This window comes from Ailuropoda melanoleuca, chromosome 2, assembly GCF_002007445.2.
Source record: "Ailuropoda melanoleuca isolate Jingjing chromosome 2, ASM200744v2, whole genome shotgun sequence".
NCBI classification, from domain to species: Eukaryota; Metazoa; Chordata; class Mammalia; order Carnivora; family Ursidae; genus Ailuropoda; species Ailuropoda melanoleuca.
Genome location: NC_048219.1, coordinates 70042828 through 70063185, shown reverse-complemented (window position 1 = coordinate 70063185; position 20358 = coordinate 70042828). Strand labels below are relative to the sequence as shown.

The 20358-nt window shown below is 37.8% G+C and overlaps 1 protein-coding gene across 2 annotated transcripts in view; it reads right to left on the bottom strand.

Moving 5' to 3' along the window:
* Window positions 1–20358, bottom strand: part of SLC30A7 (solute carrier family 30 member 7) — a 263475-nt gene that overhangs the window by 42107 nt on the left and 201010 nt on the right. Inside the window, exons 14-15 of one of the 2 annotated variants that reach the window (XR_004623326.1) lie at window positions 10596–10785; window positions 3314–3395 (exon numbers count right to left, since the gene is read on the bottom strand). The gene's annotated coding sequence lies outside the window, so the exon portion shown is untranslated. The remainder of the gene's footprint in view (window positions 1–3313; window positions 3396–10595; window positions 10786–20358) is intronic. The other variant, XR_004623325.1, reaches the window with a different exon arrangement.

The window sequence follows — 20358 nt, the reverse complement described above, 5'->3', positions numbered from 1 at the left end:
TTCTAAGATTTGATTTATTGACACTCAAAGCATTTCTAATTCTTCATACACTGACCACTAGCAGGAACCACAACTTTCTGTTTAACAAGTATTTTAAAAACTACTGTGGCTTACCACAGCCCCTTGAAGAGGTGCTTTTTTTTCTCTAATATTATTATAAAAAAGCTTATCATCTGATATACTCAGAACATACCAGAACTTTTAGTGTAAAATACTTTTAAATTCAGTTACCCCGAAGCTCTTGCTTTTAGTTTGATAGTAATTCTCTTCAGACAGGATGTACTTCATTTGGGGAAAAAAAAAAAGATCATAAAGGAACTTCCAAGAGTTATTTCTTTGAAACCATTTTAAGAAGTAATAAAGATTCACTGTTTTTTTCCTGAGAACTGAGAATAGTTTTTAGTAAATGCCATAAAGAAAATGTGCATAATTTTATGAAAACACAGTATTTTAGGCTATATTAGTTAATAACTGAAGGTATTTGAACATTTTTAGTGAGGAAGAAAAATACTAGGGGAATTTTAGGTGAACCAAAGAAATCGAAACAAGTTGATTAAATTAGGTTGCAGATTTTCCTTTCTTCCTTTTTAAAAATGTTTATGTACAGTGCTAAGTATCTGATAGGTGCCTAACCAATACATTTTTTTGACTAAAGGTCCTGTGTTTTTCAGTCTTAGGAGGTAGCATATTTCTGTTTAATTTTTGCATTGCAACTGGAATTTACAGGTCTTATATTTGTTTATAAGCACAACCAGGGCCCTCCTTTAGTCAATCGACACCGTCATCAAGAGTCCTCCTTGCACAAAAGCATTTTAAGGAACACAAAATAAATGCTATTTATTTATTTATTTATTTTTATTTATTTATTTGAGAGAAAGAGCATGAGTAAGGGGAGGGCCAGGGGAGGGAGAACAAAACTCTCTGCTGAGCAGGGAGCCCAACAAGGGACTCCATCCCAGGACCCTGGGATCATGACCTGAGCTGAAGGCAGACGCTTAACTGACTGAGCCACCCTGGAGCCTGCCTTTTTTTTTTTTTTTTCCATTCTGGGACTACAAAGCAAAAAAAACCTCGAAGCACTTTATTTCCACAGAGCAAATACGTCACTTAAGAAACTTTTTACTTTTTAATCACTTTTGAGTTACACTGGAATAGAAAATTTGACTTTGCTGAATGTAATATGTAGCTATCCCAAATTTTAAATACCAAAAATTAAAGGTCTTTCCTTATTTGGAAAGGAAACCCTTCTAAGTGTTCTAAATAGGAGTAGATTTAAATATATTACATAATTTATATTTCCCATATCACTTGGCATTGCTTCCCAAGGATCTGACATCAGAAAATAAGTATTTTATCACAAAGAAATAACTGATAGGGGGCGCCTGGGTGGCTCAGTGGGTTAGGCGTCTGCCTTTGATCAGGTCATCATCCCAGGGTCCTGGGATCAGCTCAGAGTCGGGCTCCGGCTCAGCAGGGAACCTGCTGAGTAGGGAGCCCGCTTCTCTCTCTCCCTCTGCCACTCCCCCAGCTTGTGTTTTCTCTCTGTCTCTCTCTCAAATAAATAAATAAAAACTTTTTAAAAAAGAAATAGCTGATAGTTAAGATGATTTCCCCTATTTTGGTCTTCATCATTAGAGTATATGTTAAAGTGCCTTACATTAATTTTCACCCTTTTTAATAGAGTGTTTTCTCTATAACCTTTGATTTCTCTAATACACAGCAGAGCCTAAATACCTATCTACCAGTTAGGAGCACTGTATATGGGATTCCGAGTACTGAAAAGGAGGTTTAACTAGGTGATCTTCCCTAACATTCCACAATAACAAGGAGAATGATGATAAAGTTGTCACATTACCTGATGTACTCTCCTGACATTGCTCCGAAGTTGAGGAGTAAGTACACTTATTCTCATCTTACAGCTGGAGAAAAGAGCTGCAACTTTCTGTAAATCATACTATTCTCTGTAGATCTGGAATCGAAACCTCAGTCTTCCGACTGTCTTTCCTTACAGAATAACCAAAGTTGTTTATAAACAACTTGTCTTTCTGTTTTTCGAAACTCCTGAAAATTCTTTTTCTCAGGAGCGGTACTAGTTCTCTCATATGCTGACAGAGGTATGAAGTTGAGCTAATCGCAGGGCTTTAGGTGAATTGTCAAAGCAAGCCAGTGGGAACATGTAAAAAATAAATTTTTAAACTTCAACTTAAAATCTGCATGGATAACCATTCAAGTAAATGATTGGCCACATTTATTAGCGATCACTGGCTTAAATCCTCATGACAGTTAACACCATATATTATTTTGATAAAACAACATTACATTTTGGAGTTCTTTACCACAAATTTGAAATTGAAACATGTGGGGCTCCAAGGTGGCTCAGTCAGTTAAGCGTCTGCCTTTGGCTCAGGTCATGATCTCATTCCTGGGATTAAGCCCTGTGTCGGGCTCCCTGCTCAGTGGGGAGTCTGCTTCTCCCTCTGCCTCTCCCCCTGCTCATGCTCTCTCTCTCTTCCACAAATAAATAAATAAAACCTTAAAAAAATGTAAAAATGGGATTTCCAGGATCAAATGAGCTACAGGGGCATCAAAACACATTGCGGGATGCTGGTTAAATGTAGCTTTGGCATAATTTTACAAATATAAACTATTTGAGAAACTGGAAGTTCTTTATGCATTATCTTACAAAACTTAAACATTATAATAACAGAATAGCAGTGTTATTCTCTTATAAAGAGAATTTTGTTTGTTAGGAGTTAGTTGTTTTACTATCCCTGGAGATATATCAGGAAAGAGTCGAGTTCACAGTAAGAGCTCAATAAGTATTAGTTGAATGAATAAATACATGAGTCTCAATTTCTAGAGAGAAGTCTGAAATTCAGAAATAGATTGAGGGCCACAGCTAACAATGAGGGAGCTGCATTTATGTCAGATGGATGAAAGACGAGTGTGTAGAAGAGAAGTTCTCACGAATGCACACAGATAAGAAATATGAAGTTGGATAAGAGATAAAATTATTTTGATGATATCATGTCATCTATAATTGGAGTTCAATAAGGTAAGCAGTACCAAAGAAATATATAAAAGTCAATAACTGTTAGACACAGAAAATAATCTGGAAAATGTAAAGGAAATTGTGTCATAGATAATATATAATATAATGAATGGGAATAAATTTCACAAAAATATATAGAACTTACATGAAAAAATTACAAATATCCACTCTGAGACATAAAAAAAGATTTGAATAATGGAGAGCTAATCCCAAATTAGATGATAAACTTGACAGTCAAGATTCCAACAGCCCACTACGTACCTATTAGAATGGCCCAAATCCAAAATACTGACAACACCAGATGCTGACGAAGATGTGGCACAACAAAAGTTCTCAGTCATTGCTGGTGTGAATAGGAAAAGGTACAATGATTTTGGAAGAGTGTTTTGCAGTTTCTCACAAAATGAAACATATTCTTATCATACGATCCAGCAACTGTCCTCCTTGGTATTTATCCAAAGGAACTGAAAACTTATGTTCACACAGGGGTACCAGGCTGGCTTAGTTGGTAGAACATGTGACTCTTGATCTCAGGGTCATGAGTTTGAGACCCACATCGAGAATGCAGATTACTTAAAAATAAAAACATGTCTACACAAAAGCCTAGACATAGATATTTATGGCAGCTTTATTCATAATCATTAAAACTTAGAAACAACCAAGATATCTTTTAGTAGGTGAATGGAAATATAAACTGGTATATCTTAGATAATGGAATATTATTCAGTGCCAAAAGGAAATGATCTATCAAGCCATAAAAAGATATGGAAGAACCTTAAATGCATATTACTCAGTCAAAGAAGCCAATCTGAAAAGGCTACATACTGTGTGATTCCAACTATATGACATTCTGGAAAAGGCAAAACTATACAGACAGTAAAAAGATCAGTGGTTATCAGGGGTTGGGGGGCAGGGAAGGATGACTAGGCAGAGCACAGGATTTTTTGGGCAGTGAAACTATTCTGTATGATACTGCAATGATAGATACATGCTATTACACATTTATCAAAAGGCAATGTATAATACCAAGAGTGGACAACATACATTCCAATGTACGATACCAAGAGCAAACCCTAATGTGAACTATGCACTTAGGTGATCATGATGCCCCAGTGATGGTTCATTCATTATAACAAATGCACCACTCTGGTGCTAGATGATGGGAAGGTTGTGAGTGTGTGTGTGTGTGTGTGTGTGTGTGTGTGTGTTGAGGGAGGTCATGAGTACATGGAACTCTGTACTTTCCACTCATTTTGGCTGTGAACCTCAAAGTGCTCTAAAAAAAAATAAGTCTATTAAAAGAATTGTAACAGCTTTAACAAGAAACTTGAGTGAAGTAATTATAACATTTATCTTGTATAATAAAAGTACAAAAATTTCCAGGAAAATTCTGCAAAGGAAGTATTTTTGGGAGTGAAGAATTGAGCAGAGAACTGGTCCCGCAAAAAACCAAAGCATAATGTAAAGCTATGTTACATACAGCAGTATGGTATTGGTATAGGAAGAGGAAGCTGGAACTCTGGGTCAGAACAGAAAGTCCAGAAAAGGACTCAAATTAATATATATATTAATATAAGAATACCGAACATGATGAAAAGAGGCATTTGAAATCAATGACTCAAAACGAATTTTAGATACTGTGGTGACTGATGGCCAGTTGGAAAAAAAAACTGAAGCTGATGCCTACCTAATTTTTTAAACCAACTATAAATGGATCAAAACAATTTTATACATTATTGTAAAAAACATGTAACATAAAATTTACCATTTTAAAGTATATAATTCATAATGTATAACCATCTAGTTCCAGAACATTTTTTATCACCCCAAAAAGGAAACTGTATCTGTTAAGCAGTCATTCCCCTCCCTCCAGCCCCTGACAATCACTAATCTGCTTTCTGAGCCTATGGATTTGCTGTTCTGTACATTTCTTTGGGTGTGTGTGTGTGTTATCTTTTCATCCTTTTAAAAATTTAAAATCAATTACTTAACATATAATGTATTATTAGTTTCAAAGGTAGAGGTCAGTGATACATCAGACTTATATAATACCCAGTATTCATTGCATCATGTGTCCTCCTTAATGTCCATCATCCAATTACCCCATCCCCCCACCTCCCTCGCCTCCAGCAACCCTCGGTTTGTTTCCTATAGTTACAAGCCTCTTATGGTTTGTCTCCATCTCTGATTTCATCTTGTTTTATTTTTTCCTCTCTTCCCCTATGATCCTGTTTTGTTTCTTAAATTCCACATACAAGTAAGATCATATGATAATTGTCTTTCTATGATTGACTTATTTCACTCAGCATAATACCCTCCAGTTCCATCAACACAGATATACATGGTAAGATTCCATCCTTTTGATGGCTGAGTAATATTCCATTGCATATATATACCACATCTTCTTTACCCATTCATCTGTCAATAGACATCTTGGCTCTTTCCATAGTTTGGCTATTGTGGACATTGCTGCTATAAACATTGGGGTGAAGATGTCCCTTCGGATCACTATATTGTATCTTTGGGGTAAATACCCAGTAGTGCAATTGCTGAGTCATAGGGTAGTTCTATTTTCAACTTTTTGAGGAACCTCCATACTGGTTTCCAGAGTGGCTGCACCAGCTTGTATTCCCACCAACAGTGTAGGAGGGCTCCCCTTTCTCTGCATCCCTGCCAACATCTGTGTTCTTGCCTTGTTAATTTTAGCCATTCTGACTGGTGTGAGGTGGTATCTCATTGTGGTTTTGATTTATATTTCCTTGATGCTGAGTGATGTTGAGCACTTCTTCAGGTGTCTGTTGGCCATTTGGATGTCTTCTTTGCAGAAATGTCTGTTCATGTCTTCTGCCCATGTCTTGATTGGATTATTTGTCCTTTTGGGTGTTGAGTTTGATAAGTTCTTTATAGATTTGGATACTAGCCCTTTATCTGATATGTCATTTGGAAATATCTTCTCCCATTCTGTCAGTTGTCTTTTGGTTTTGTTGACTGTTTCCTTTTGCTGTGCAAAAGCCTTTTATCTTGATAAAGTCCCAATAGTTCATTTTTGCCTTTCTTTCCCTTGCCTTTGGAGACATGTCTAGCAAGAAGTTGCTGTGGGCAAGGTCGAAGAGGTTGCTGCCTGTGTTCTCCTCTTGGGTTTTGATGGATTCCTGTCTCACATTTAGGTCTTTCATTCATTTTGACTCTATTTTTGTATATGGTGTAAGGAAACGGTCCAGTTTCATTCCCCAGCATGTGGCTGTCCAGTTTTCCCAAAACTGTTTTTTGAAGAGTCTGTCTTTTTTTCATTGGATATCCTTTCCTGCTTTGTAGAAGTTTAGTTACTATAGAGTTGAGGGTCCATTTCTGGGTTCTCTATTCTGTTCCATTGATTTACGTGTCTGTTTTTGTGCCAGTACCATACTATCATGATAATTACAGCTTTGTAATAGAACTTGAAGTCTGGGATTGTGATGCCACCAGCTTTGGTTTTCTTTTTCAACATCCTTTTGGCTATTCAGGGTCTTCCCTGGTTTTATACAAATTTTAGGATTATTTGTTCCAGCTCTGTGAAAAAAGTTGATGGTATTTTGATAGGGGTTGCACTGAATGTATACATTGCTCTAGATAGCATAGACATTTTAACAATCTTTGTTTTTCCCATCCATGAGCATGGATTTCCATTACTGTGTCTTCCTCAATTTCTTTCATGAGTGTTCTGTAGTTTTCTGAGTACAGCTCGTTTGCCTCTTTAGTTAGGTTTATTCCTGGGTATCTTATGGTTTGGGTGTAATTGTAAATGGGATCAACTCTAACTTCTCTTTTTTCTGTCTCATTGTTAGTGTATAGAAATGCAACTGATTTCTGTGTATTGATTTTACATCCTGACATTTTGCTAAATTCCTGTATGAGTTCTAGAGATTTTGGGGGGGAGTCTTTTAGGTTTTCCACATAGAGTATCACGTCATCTGAGAAGAGTGAGAGTTTGACTTCTTTGCTGATTCAAATGCCTTTTATTTCTTTTCGTTGTCTGATTACTAAGGCTAGGACTTCTAGTACTATGTTGAACAGCAGTGGTAAGAGCGGACATCCCTGCCATGTTTCTGACCTTAGGGGAAAAGCTCTCAGTTTTTCCCCATTGAGAATTACACTTGCTGTGGGCTTTTCTATATGGCTTTTATGATATTGAGGTATGTTCCCTCTCTCCCTACACTATGAAGAGTTGTAATCAAGAAAGGATGTTGTACTTTGTGAAATGCTTTCTCTGCATCAATTGACAGGATCATATTGTTCTTGTCCTTTCTTTTATTAATGAATTGATAAAAGATAATTTTAAAAAGATAATAAAAATTAATGTATTAATGTATCACATTGATTGATTTGCAGATGTTGAACCACCCTTGCAGCCCAGGAATAAATCCCACTTGGTCGTGGTGAATAATCTTTTTAATGTACTTTTGGATCTTACTGGCTAGAATCTTGTGAGAATTTTTGCATCCATGTTCATCAGGGATATTAGTCTGTAATTCTCCTTTTTGGTGGGGTCTTTGTCTGCTTTTGGGATCAAGGTAATGCTGGCCTCATAGAAAGAATTTGGAAGTTTTCCTTCCATTGCTATTTTTTGAAACAGCTTCAGAAGAATAGGTATTAATTCTTCTTTAAATGTTTGGTAGAATTCCCCTGGGAAGCCATCCAGCCCTGGACTCTTGTTTTTTGGGAGATTTTTTATTACTGCTTCAATTTCCTTACTGGTTATGGGTCTGTTCAGGTTTTCTGTTTCTTCCTGTTTCAGTTTTGGTAGTTTATACCTCTCTAGGAATGCATCCATTTCTTCCAGATTGCCTAATTTTTGGCATATAGTTCCTCACAATATGTTCTTATAATTGTTTGTATTTCTTCAGTATTAGTTATGATCTCTCCTCTTTCATTCATGATTTTATTTATTTGGGTCCTCTTTTTTTTTTTTTTTGATAAGTCTGGCCAGGGGTTTATCAATCTTATTAATTCTTTCAAAGAACAAGCTCCTAGTTTCATTGATCTGTTCGACTGTTCTTTTGGTTTCTATTTCATTGATTTCTTCTCTAATCTTTATTAACTCTCTTCTTCTGCTGGGTTTAGGCTTTATTTGCTGTTCTTTCTTCAGCTCCTTTATTATTTGTTTTTAAAGATTTTTTTTTTAAATTTATTTATTTGACAGAGATAGACAGCCAGTGAGAGAGGGAACACAAACAGGGGGAGTGGGAGAGGAAGAAGCAGGCTCCCAGTGGAGGAGCCCGATGTGGGACTTGATCCCGGAATGCCAGGATCACGCCCTGAGCCGAAGGCAGATGCCTAATGACTTTGCTACCCAGGCGCCCCACTCCAGCTCCTTTAGGTGTAAGGTTAGGTTATCAGTTTGAGATCTTTCTTATTTCTTGAGAAAGTCTTGTATTGCTATATACTTTTCTCTTAGGACTGCTTCAGCTGCATCCCAAAATTTTGAACAGTTGTGTTTTCATTTTCATTTGTTTCCATGATTTTTTAAAATTCTTCTTTAATTTCCTGGTCAACCCAATCATTCTTTAGTAGGATGCTCTTCAGCCCCCATGTATTTGAGTTCTTTCCAAATTTCCTCTTGTGATTGAGTTCAACTTTCAAAGCACTGTGGTCTGAATATATTCAGGGAATGATCCTATTCTTTTGGTATCAGTTGAGACCTGATTTGTGACCCAGTATGTGATCTATTCTGGAGAATGTTCCATGTGGACTAGAGAAGAATGTATATTCTGTTGCTGTAGGATGGAATGTTCTGAATGTATCTGTGAAGTCCATCTGGTCCAGTGTGTCATTCAAAGCCCTTATTTCCTTGTTGATCTTCTGCTTAGATGATCTGTCCATTGCAGAGGGGGTGTTAAAGTCCCTTACTATTATTGCATTATTATTAATGTGTTTCTTTAATTTTGTTATTAATTAGCTTATAAAATTGGTTGCTCCCATGTTAGGGGCAGAAATATTTACAATTGTTAGATCTTCTTGTTGGATAGATCATTTAATTATGATACAGAGTCCTTCCTCTTCTTTTACTACAGTCTTTGGTTTAAAATCTGTCTGATATAAGGATTGCTACCCCAGCTTTCTTTTGGTGTCCATTAGCATGATAAATTGTTTTCCACCCCCTCACTTTAAATCTGGATGTGTCTTTGGGTCTAAAATGGGTCTCTTTCAGACAGCATATTCATGGGTCTTGCTTTTTTATCCAATATGATACCCTGTGTCTTTTGATTGGGGCATTTAGTCCCTGTACCATTCAGAGTAACTATTGAAAGATATGAATTTAATGCCATTGTATTACCTGTAAAGTCACTGTTTCTGTATATTGTCTCTGTTCCTTTCTGGTCTATGTTACTTTTGGGCTCTCTTCACTTAAAGGATCCCCTTTAATATTTCTTATAGGGCTGGTTTGGTGATCACAAATTCTTTTAGTTTCTGTTTGTCCTGGAAGTTTTTATCTCTCCTGTTATTGTGAATGACATCCTTGCTGGATAAAGTATTCTTGGCTGCAAATTTTTCTCATTTAACACCCTGAATATATCACATCGGTCCTTACTGGCCTGCCAGGTCTCTGAGGATAGGTCTTCTGCCAGTCTAATGTTTCTACCCTTGTAGGTTACAGATGTCTTGTCTCAAGCTTCTTTCAGGATTTTCTCTTTGTCTCTGAGATTTTCAAGTGTCACTATTATATGTCTAGGTGTTGACATCTTGAGGGGAGTTCTCTGTGCCTGACATCTTGACTCTTGAGGGGAGTTCTCTGTGCCTCCTGGACTTGAATGCCTATTTTCTTCTCCAGATTAGGGAAGTTCTCTGCTATAATTTGCTCCAATATACCTTCTGCCTCTCCATCTCTCTCTCTCTTCCTCCTCTTCTTCTGGGATCCCAATTATTCTAATATTGTTTTGCTTTATGGAATCACTTATCTCTCAAATTCTCCCCTCATGATCCAGTAGTTGTTTATCTCTCTTTTTCTCAGCTTCCTTATTCTCCATCATTTTGTCTTCTATAACACCAATTCTCTCTTCTGCCTCATTTATTAAAAAGTTGTGAGAATAAAAATAATTCAAAGAATATTCATATACTATTCATCCAGATTCACTTATTGTTAACATTTTACCCCATTTGTTATGAAACCAGATTATGAACCTAGGTTTTTCCATTCCTCAGTTCACTATAACAAAAAAAAAAAAAATAGTCTAAGGAACACAGTCCATCATGATGATGATGATGATATTGATGACACCAGTGATTACCACTGAGCAGTCAATATCATGTGTCAAGTGTTGTGCTAGATGCTTTACATAGTTTTATGTAATTTGATCCTCACAACAATCCTTTAAGGGTTTCTAAATGAGTAAGCTGAGGTTAAGAGAATGTAAGTACCTTGCCCAAAGTCACAATGGTAATAAGTGGCAGAGCCAGAATTAAAGGGGAGGATACTCAAACTCTAAAGCCATGTTCTTTTCCCTATAACAGCTGAATTACCTCTCAATAAAATAGAAATAGAAGGAAATGTCAATAAAATACATACCTTGAAAGAAAAATTGATTTCTAACGGTAAGAAGTTTAGTGTATACAGATGAATAACATATAATTCAAATGTAAGAAGCACAACTCGTCTTGTTCATATAATTGTGCCAAAGCTCTCCATGTTTGTACTTGAGCTTCTCAGCAACTCTGTCCAGTAATTTGTCTTCCAGGCCAATGTATCAAATAAAGATCTAAAAGCAATATAAAATCACTTTTGCATCAGTAAAGGGCTCTCAACTGGCAAAAAAAAAAAAAAATTATCCTACTCTGCATGCATATGAGAAGATTACACATTTGCACTCCACATTCCTCTGTAAAAGCTAATCCAAGCTTAATTACTGTCAAGCTTGTGAACATTTACATAAATGATAGGTTTGTTATCACTTATAACTGGATTCAGCAGATTACTTGCAAAATGTGCAAAGACACGATTAAAAAATCTTTGATCTTTTAATCAAAAGAGTAAGCAATATTAATTCATTTTGGCAAGTGTGATACATATACTTTATTATAATACTATTTTGCATTTGAAATTACCACACTACAATAATTACTCTTCATTAACGAAGGTCTGTTGCTATGTAATTTCACTGCGGCTCTTGGCAATAAGATCCTTTCTAGAGAATTAGTTAAATTTGCTGTGAAGTTATTTTATAAAATAATCATATTCCTTATAAAATATAAATTTTACCATCATGGTATTTGATTCTGTAAAGCTCAAAGACAGAAATATCACTGAGAACTATGTAGATGGGAAGAGTGAACAATCCTCAAATGGAATAAGAAATAAGATTCAAATTCAAAAGCCTAGTATATTTCTGTCAGTATTGATTTTGTGAAGCCAAAAAAGAAAAAAAAATGCCCACATCTAATTGCTGCCCTCCATTAACAATGGAGATAGATGTAGACATAAGTAATTATAACACAAGAAGGATGCACATTAATGTAAGGAAAAAAGAAGTGACATGCTAATTATTCCTAGAAGGATCCTGGAAGACTTCATGGAAATGATATAGGAATTCATCTTTGAAGAATGGGTAGGATTAGGAAATAGTGGAGGAAAGGAGAAAGGGAAGTAAGATGTAAAAGGCAGAGTCTGAATGCCAGTCTAAATGTGAATCTATATTCTCAATAAATAGAAAGTACAGGGTTTTGAGCTCAAAAATAATATGATCAGAGCTAAGAGGAATACTCTGAGAGTACCGTGAAAGGGACAGAAGATTAGGAGAAAATTATGGGCCACACAAAGTTATTTCAGTGATTGGTCTGTCTGTTGCCCAGAGAGTTGTCACAGGCTTCTCCAGGCAGCTACCATGTTTTTCATAACTAGTTCTCCAAACTACACGTATTTAACAAGTATGCTGCTGAGTGCATAGATGAAAGGGAATGAGTTCTTGTCTATGGCTATGGTGGTGGGAATGAAGTGAAAGAGACACTAAAATTGAGGAGGTGGCATTGCAAAGAGATGCCAGCTGGTTAGATGTAGATGCTCAGGGAGACAGAGGAATAAAGTCATCACCCAGCTTACCCCAGTAAAACTTTACTGAGCACTTATCATGTGCCAGAAGTGTGGGAGATGTTAACTATACAAATATGAATTAATATCTGGTCTTTACTATCAAAGAAATAGGGGTGACAGTTAAGGAAATAGATAATAATATAGATAAATAATATAATATGCAATAATATGTGCATATATACATATACATGCAATAATGTTGTGGAAAGTTCACAAATAATAAAGAAAGAAGGAATCTATTTCGTCTAGGGAAAGTGAGGGAAGACTCCATTGAGCAAAAGATGGTACAGTAGGACTTTGAAGAATAAATAGGAGTTTTCAAGGAAAGCAGGTGCAGCGGGCCATCTTACAGGGAGGAATTAACATTTGAAAGTATGTGGAGCTCTTAGAAACCTTTCCGTGTGTGTGTGTGTGTGTGTGTGTGTGTGTGTGTGTGTGTGTAAGTATTTTGGGACTACAAAAGCATAAATTGCAAGAGAGAAGAACTGGGAATTAAAAGGAAATTAGAATGAGGATAGAGAGATAAGTAGGGGATAAAAAGGCCCTGTATTGCAAGCTAAAGAGTATGAACTTTATTTTGTGTGTGGATGGGAGTCAGTGATGGTCTTTAAGCTGCATAGTAACTGGTAGATCTATCTACCCTTTAGGAGAAGCAGTTTCATGAAAGCTTGGCGAATAGATGGGTCACACGGGAGGCAAGAGCGTGTGAGGAGAGAATGGTAATAGTAAAAAGACTGTTGCAACAGGTCAGACAAAAGAGAACAAAATCCTACTAAGACAACAATAAAAGAGAAAAACTAGATAGAGTAAACTCAAGATATATTTGTTGATAAAACTGCACAAGCTCAGTGACATGGGAGGTGAAACAGCAAAGTCCCAGGCGTTTTGATTGAATTATTCAAGTTGAGAGCTGTGCCACCCAATGAAGATTCCATCTAGGATAGGCAGATTCTGAAGCATCCGTGGCATACCCAGAGGTAAGGTTTCTAATGGACAGTAAAATTTATGTCCACAACTTGGGAGAAATGTTAGCACTAGCATTCCCATTTCACACGTGAATGAATGGTGACATTATTAATCAAGATATGGAAACAGGCCGGGATACGCAACATTCTATAATTTAGAGTACAAATTATAATTTTGGGCTTTTGATGGCTGATTTTGACTAGCTGGTGGGATAACCATGTGAATATGTCCATAAGGAGTACAGAAATCTGGTACTTCCATGCAATGGAATACTATGCAGCCATTTAAAAGATTAGCTAGTTCCATAAACATCAATGAGGAAAGATATTCATGATTTGTTATTAAGAAAAAATACCAGTTGTAGAACCATATGTAACATGATCCAACTTTTATAACAAAATATATATGTAAATACATATATGTGTAAATATATTACTATATGAATATATATATAAATATAAACACATACATATATATACAAAATAAATGTATGGGAGAAGGGAAAGACAGCTAATCTTTAACTGGATAGTCTACTGTATTCTTTATACTGTTACATTGGACATTCATTACTTTTTTTTAAAGTTCTTTTTAGGGTTAAACAACTGCAGGAAAGGGGCACCTGGGTGGCTCGGTCGTTAAGCGTCTGCATTCGGCTCAGGGCGTGATCCCGGGGTCCTGGGATCGAGCCCCATATCAGGCTCCTCTGCTGGGAGCCTGCTTCTTCCTCTCCCACTCCCCCTGCTTGTGTTCCCTCTCTCACTGGCTCTCTCTCTCTGTCAAATAAATAAATAAAATCTTAAAAAAAAAAACTATAGGAAAAAAACTGTAGAATAAAATAAGTTTGTCAAGTTAGAGTATAGAGGGAGGAAAGAAAATGGCCAAAGACAGGAACCTGAGAAATGCACAAAGCACAAATACAATTTTAGAGTCAGAGAGGGAGGAAGAGGATGGAAAGATAATCTGAGAGTTAACAGTTAGAAGAGGTTGTTGGTGTTAAAGACTTCGAAAAAAGTGGATCGAATGATGACCTGAGGGCGGCAGATGGGGCTGGGGGATTGGCCAGTTCTGATGAAGCGGGTTTTTGACGTAAGGGTCGGATTGCATTTGGTAAAGCATGAGATTAAACAGGGGATGTAAAGAAGCATACGGTTAGTTACCAGGGAAAGTGTGTCAGGCAAAGGAAAACTGGAGCATGTTTGTAATCAAAGACTGGGGAACCAGTGTTCTGATAAAGGCTGAAAACACAAAAGGAAGAGGGAGTAACTGAGCTATTTCATCAGATATATTTACATTTCCTTTAAAAAGGAATGAATACTGGGGCTCTTGGATGGCTCATTTGGTTAAGCATCTGCCTTTGGCTCAGGTCATGATCCCAGGATCCTGGGATGGAGCCCTGTGTCTGGCTCCCTCCTCAGCAGGAAGTCTGCCTCTCCCTCTGCTCTCCACCGCCCGCCCCCCATGTGTGCGCGATCTCTCTCTCACTTTCTCTCTTTCTCAAATAAACAAAATCTTTTAAAAAATGATAAAAAATAAAAATAAAAAAGAATGAATACTGTATGAACTTTTATATTTGATTTCAAAACCAAGTATGCTTTTGTTTACATTTATATGTGACTACAAAGAATCACACTGGGGGCTGTTAGAACTAATTTTTAATTCCCAACTTTGCCATTTTTCAGACAAAAACAGGAACCGGAAAGAAGCGGCTGGGCAGGCTGTCTGTAGTGTGACGCACGCTGCTGGCGCAGACACCTAGAGTAGATGTTGCCTTGGTTCTCATGAAATGCAGTCTTCTAACATTGGATCAAACAAACTTAATTGTTCAAAGTGACAGTAAGTGTTACAATAAACCACAACAACTAAATCCGTTGGCAGTAATAGAACTCCACCCAAAGGTTGTTTTGAAAATACACTTTGTGAACGCTGCCTATTGCATGTTTCATAGACCTCTCCGGTATAGGAGTTAGACTATTTTTCTGCAAGCTGTTCATATCTTGACTTCACATACACAGACACGCACACACGAGAACAATGAAAACAGCTCCTTAAACATGTATTCGTTTGGGGATTATGCAAGACAAATTTTAGTCTTCAGACAGTTTCCTTCCTTCAGAAACTTATCAACATTGGCATATGGTTAGAAAAGTCATGCTAATTTTAAATTTTAAATGCTGACAGCCTGAAAAAGGGAAAATCTGTAAGGTAGAACTCTTAGGTGAGATGAGAAAGCAGGAAAGCAAAAAAACTGCATTCTAAATCTAACTATGCATGATTTTAAGATTATCTGTGAAGCTAAGATTATTTACCATTTGGGATGATACATAATGCTGGGAGGAGGTTGACTATACTTCAGACAAAGCTATTCTATCAAATTTTCTCCCCCAAATAAATCAGCCTTCCTAACCTTGAATTAAAATAAGATAAAAACTAAAATTCCCGATGAACATCTTCTGTGGTAGTGTCACATGTGGCTGGAGTTTAGAGGGTATAATTCTATAAAGAAATAAGAAAACCAAGAAAGAAAGAAGGTTGGAAAAGTGGGGCAGGTTATGGAAAGCCTTGCATGAAATATTTAAAACATTTTTGGATTCTGTCAGGCACTAGATGTCACCTTTAAGATTGCACACCCTCTCCTCTGTTACCATTAGACCTGTGCACATTTATTTTAACATATTTATTTTTTTAAGTTTTATTTACTTTTTTTTTTTTAAGATTTTATTTATTTATTCAACAGAGATAGAGACAGCCAGCAGCGAGAGAGGGAACACAAGCAGGGGGAGTGGGAGAGGGAGAAGCAGGCTCATAGCAGAGGAGCCTGATGTGGGGCTCGATCCTGTAACGCCGGGATCACGCCCTGAGCTGAAGGCAGACGCTTAACCGCTGTGCCACCCAGGAGCCCCTATTTACTTATTTTTAAGTAATCTCTACACCCAATTTAGGGCTCAAACTCATGACCCTAAGATCAAGAGTCACACTCTCGTCCAACTGAGCCAGCCAGACACCCCTTTATTTTGACACATTTGCTCTGTATTTTGTAATTATCATTCATAGAACTCTCTCTCCTTTCCAGACCATGAGCAATCTGAAGAGCAGGGAAAATATCTTAGTTCTAAAATCTTTTTATCCCAGAGCCTAGCGTAGTGATAAAACTCAGTGGGTGCCCAAAGAAATAAATGAACAGAAGGATGCGTGCATGAGCGCACATGTGTGGTACGTGTACACAAGGCTATGAAAATTAGGCTTTACGACAAACAGATGTTTCCAGATTAAATTGTCAGGTTTGTACTCTGGACTTTCTCCCATGACTCTACTTTTCTTTTCTTTTTTTTTTTTTCCTTGTAATTAGGCTGATATTCATTGTGGCATTGCCTAAAATATCCCTCTCTACCCTCAGGCCTGACCCCAAAAGCAATGTGGATTATGAGGGTCAACCAACACTGAGGCATGGTCCAGGGGTCAAAGGCCAATGCATGGGTACAGTCACTTGGAATAGCAGAGAGAAAACAGAACAAAATCCATGTAAGGAGATTTACAACAGAATGGAGCCAAATAGTTGTTAGGTCTTTCAGCAAGTCCTGGGCTAGAAATGGAAACTGAGTTAGTTTGTATTCTAGGTAAATGTAATAAGGTAACAAGAATTGCGGATAACAAGAGAGAAGATGGCCCAGCACTTAGGATATGATGAAGGCTGCTTTCCAAAATTTCTCCCCTTTGGGTGCAGCCAGGTAGCTGGGGTTACAGGCATGACAAGGCCAGGATTCCCAGGCACCCTCTCAGCTTGGTATCCAGAGTTTGTTACGGTCTCATCTTCCTCTATGGGTCTCATTCAGTGAAGCATGCCTCATCTGTTACCACTGTGTTCATTTGGTTGGCCCTAGTGCAGCCGGCACTAAACGAATGCACTAAGTGAGAACACACAACCGTGAATGAGCCACAGTCACAGCACTCAAGGAGCTCCCAGTTCAAAAGGAAAAATAGACATATGAACAAATCGAGACAGTAGGTAAATAGTCTAGGGAAAAACGTCCAAGTGCTATGGAAGCGCAGGGGAAATGCTTAGGTCCACCTGAGGATGGTGACAGTCAGGATGGCAAAATCTTCAGGAAAAATTTGAGTTTGGTTTGGGATCTACTGAGCTTGAGTTAGTAGGTCCAAAATTAAACCAATGGACGTGGAAAACCATAGCAAGAGGCCAATAGGTATTTGAAAATATGGTTGGGTCATGGCCCTAATGAAACTTCCCTCTCTGCTTCTGCCAAGACGGCAGATGCATTCTTGGCTTTTGATTCTGACAAGCCCATGTCACACATGACTTATTCACAAATAATCATTATATATTTCACTCTTCAATGAGAATATGCACTTTTTTTTTTCTTGTTTAATGCCTATGTCAAAATAAGAGTGTTTGGCTAGAGGAAAGGTAAAGTCCCTTCTAACGTTCAGATCTCTGTGTCTGGGTAAAATCTGTGCCTTTAACAAAATTCTAAAAACAAGAAAAAGTGAAAACACTCATTTCTGCTTTTCCCTGTACAACTGCAAAAGACATTTTTGTTTTTGGCTTCCCAGTATTAGTACCTCCAGTTTCCTTCCGGGGAATTAACTGTGTGTAGGGTTAATGTGAGAATTAAGACTTGGGCAGTCTCGCACGTGAGCTAGGTTAATCAGATGTTTTCTCCTGGGCAATCCAAGGACAGGGGACAGTGGCAGTATGGTGGTGGCACCTTGTGTAGGCCATCCACTGAGGAAGCAGGGACTGTGGGACTGCATCTGGCTTTTTGACTCTAGTGACCTTTTGGTTCCTGCCTGTTTCCAAGCCTCCTGTGTTCAGTGTCCTCTTTGTTCTGTGAGCCTGATGCCCTCTCAATAAATTCTCTTTGCCTCAATTAGCCAATTAGTCTCTACCACTCTTGATAAGAAACCTGGCTGAACATCAGGATAGATTAAATCATTTGACCAAAAAGAGATACTGGATATTTATTTCCTAATTAAGTCTCTAATTGAAATAAAGTAGTGATTAGTATTAAAGGCATTGCATGTAGCCCAGAATCAGAAAAACTTTAGTGGCCTATCATTAATTCATGACTCAACATTTTCCTTCCTGCCAGTCTAGTTATATGGTCCTTACAGAAAGTTCACCATAGATAGGATTTTTTTCTAGTAAAAGTTGACTCTGGATTAATTTTAGTAATTTTTATTTTTCATTTGGTTTTAAATTATAAAAGACTTACTTTCTGAAGGTAAGTATCTGACTAAGAAAGGGATATTATTCTTACTAATTTGGTAACATTTAATGAGTGGTTATTGCATACAAAGCAATGTGCTAGATGTTGAAAGGGTATGCTTTTTCACCATTTTGTATTTTTTAAAATATTTAATTAATTTATTTGAGAGAGAGAGAGCGCAGGGGTGAGGGGGAGGGAGAGGAGAGGGAGAATCTCAAGCAGCCTCTGTGCTGAGCGTAGAGCTGAACGAGGGGCTCCATCTTATGACCCTGAGAGCACGACCTAAGCTGAAATCAAGAGTGGACACTTAACAACTGAGCCACCCAGGTGCCCTTCACCATTTTGCATTTTAAAGCATTCAGCATACTGATGCTTATATAGTAAGTTCCTTCTATTCTCATGGGTAGGAGCTGAGATGGTGGCCAACAGTGAGACCATCTCGGGTACAGTGGCCAGGGAAGGCCTCCCCAAGGTTGGGACTGATATGCTCTCTCCAGAGGCTGAGAAGAGGCTGCTGTACAAAGAGTGGAGAAACGTATCCTGGTTTCATCAATTAGAAATTGTGGGCCTTTGGGCACTTTGTTTAACCTTTCTGTGTCTTTGTTTCCTCATCTGTAAAATGTGGAGGATGATAGTACCTATTCCATCCTGCTGTTGGGAAGATTAAATACGGAGGGCGCTTAGAACAGTGCCTGGCACGTAGCAAGAGAAAATAAATTGTAGTCATTCTTACTATTCAAAAAGAGGGACCAGCAGGTGCTAAAGCCTGAGGCAGTTAAGATCTTTGGCAAATGAATTAAACTGAAATAAGATTCGAGTGGCTAGAACAGAGTGGGTGGAGGCCAGTGGCACGAGATGAGGCTGAAAACAGAGACAGGAGAGATCATGCAGGGCTTTGCAGTTCATAGTACAGAGTTTGGCAGGTTTTGTTGTTGTTTCTGAGTGACATGGGAAGCCACTGAAGAAGTTAAGCAGGAGACTGATGTTACTGGATTTATATTTAAAGATGATCACTTCATCTACTATGTGGAGAACAGATTGACCAGCCAGGAGGGGGTTGTACTGTAGTAGGGGTGGGAGAGGGTGATGGCCCACACTGAGGGGAAGGAGTGGAGAAGAAGAGAAGAGAGTGATTTCAAGATATATTTTGGAGATAGACTTAGCAGTATTCATGAATGAATTGAGTTTGGGGAAACCGAAAAAAGGAGGGAAGATCAGAACAGGGCTGCCACATGCGGTTGTGAGGGATGTTCACTGCATAAGAGCACCTAGCTGACAAGGGCATGTGGAGCTGAAATCCAGTATGTATTTATCTTACAAAGTCCCGTGCCCTGCCACTGCTACATGCATGTGCGAGAGGTGCATTTTTCTGATTCCTACAAAGACTAGAAGCAGTCCTACCCTTTAATTCTGGTTTGGGTAACTAGGTAAGTGGTGCTGCCACTGACAGAAATGAGGGCACTAGGATGGAGGTGAGACACGTTTTAGAGGAAAAAAATCAAGGGTTTGGGCCCTGTTAACATCGAGAGGACTCTGAAATACCTACATAGAGATTTCAGATTGGTAGTTGGTTGCCTAATACTGATTTTCTACTCATCAGCCTTGTTTTTTCCAATCATTTATCTGTAGGTGCTTTTGAAGTTTCACTCAACACAAACACTATTTACAAACAATGGCAATTTTATTAATTCCTCTCTAATCCTTACTGACCCTACTCAGACCTCCAGAACAAGGATGAATATAAGGGGTGATGGTGGTCATCCTTGCCTTATTCCAGATCTCAAAGATAAAGCTTTTAGTGAATCTCCATTAAGTATAATTGCTAATTGTTTCTTTGTAGAGATCCTTATCAGATTAATGAAGTTCCTTTCTATCCCTAGTTAGCTAAGATTTTTTTAACCATAAAATGATAATAAATTTATCAAATGCTTTTTCTGCATCTGTTGAGATAATCATGTTTTCTCTCATAATTTTTCTTTCTTCCTCATAATTTTCATTTCCCATGATACCACTGGATTTTGGTAACACAGTTATGTTGGCCTCATGAAACAAGTAGC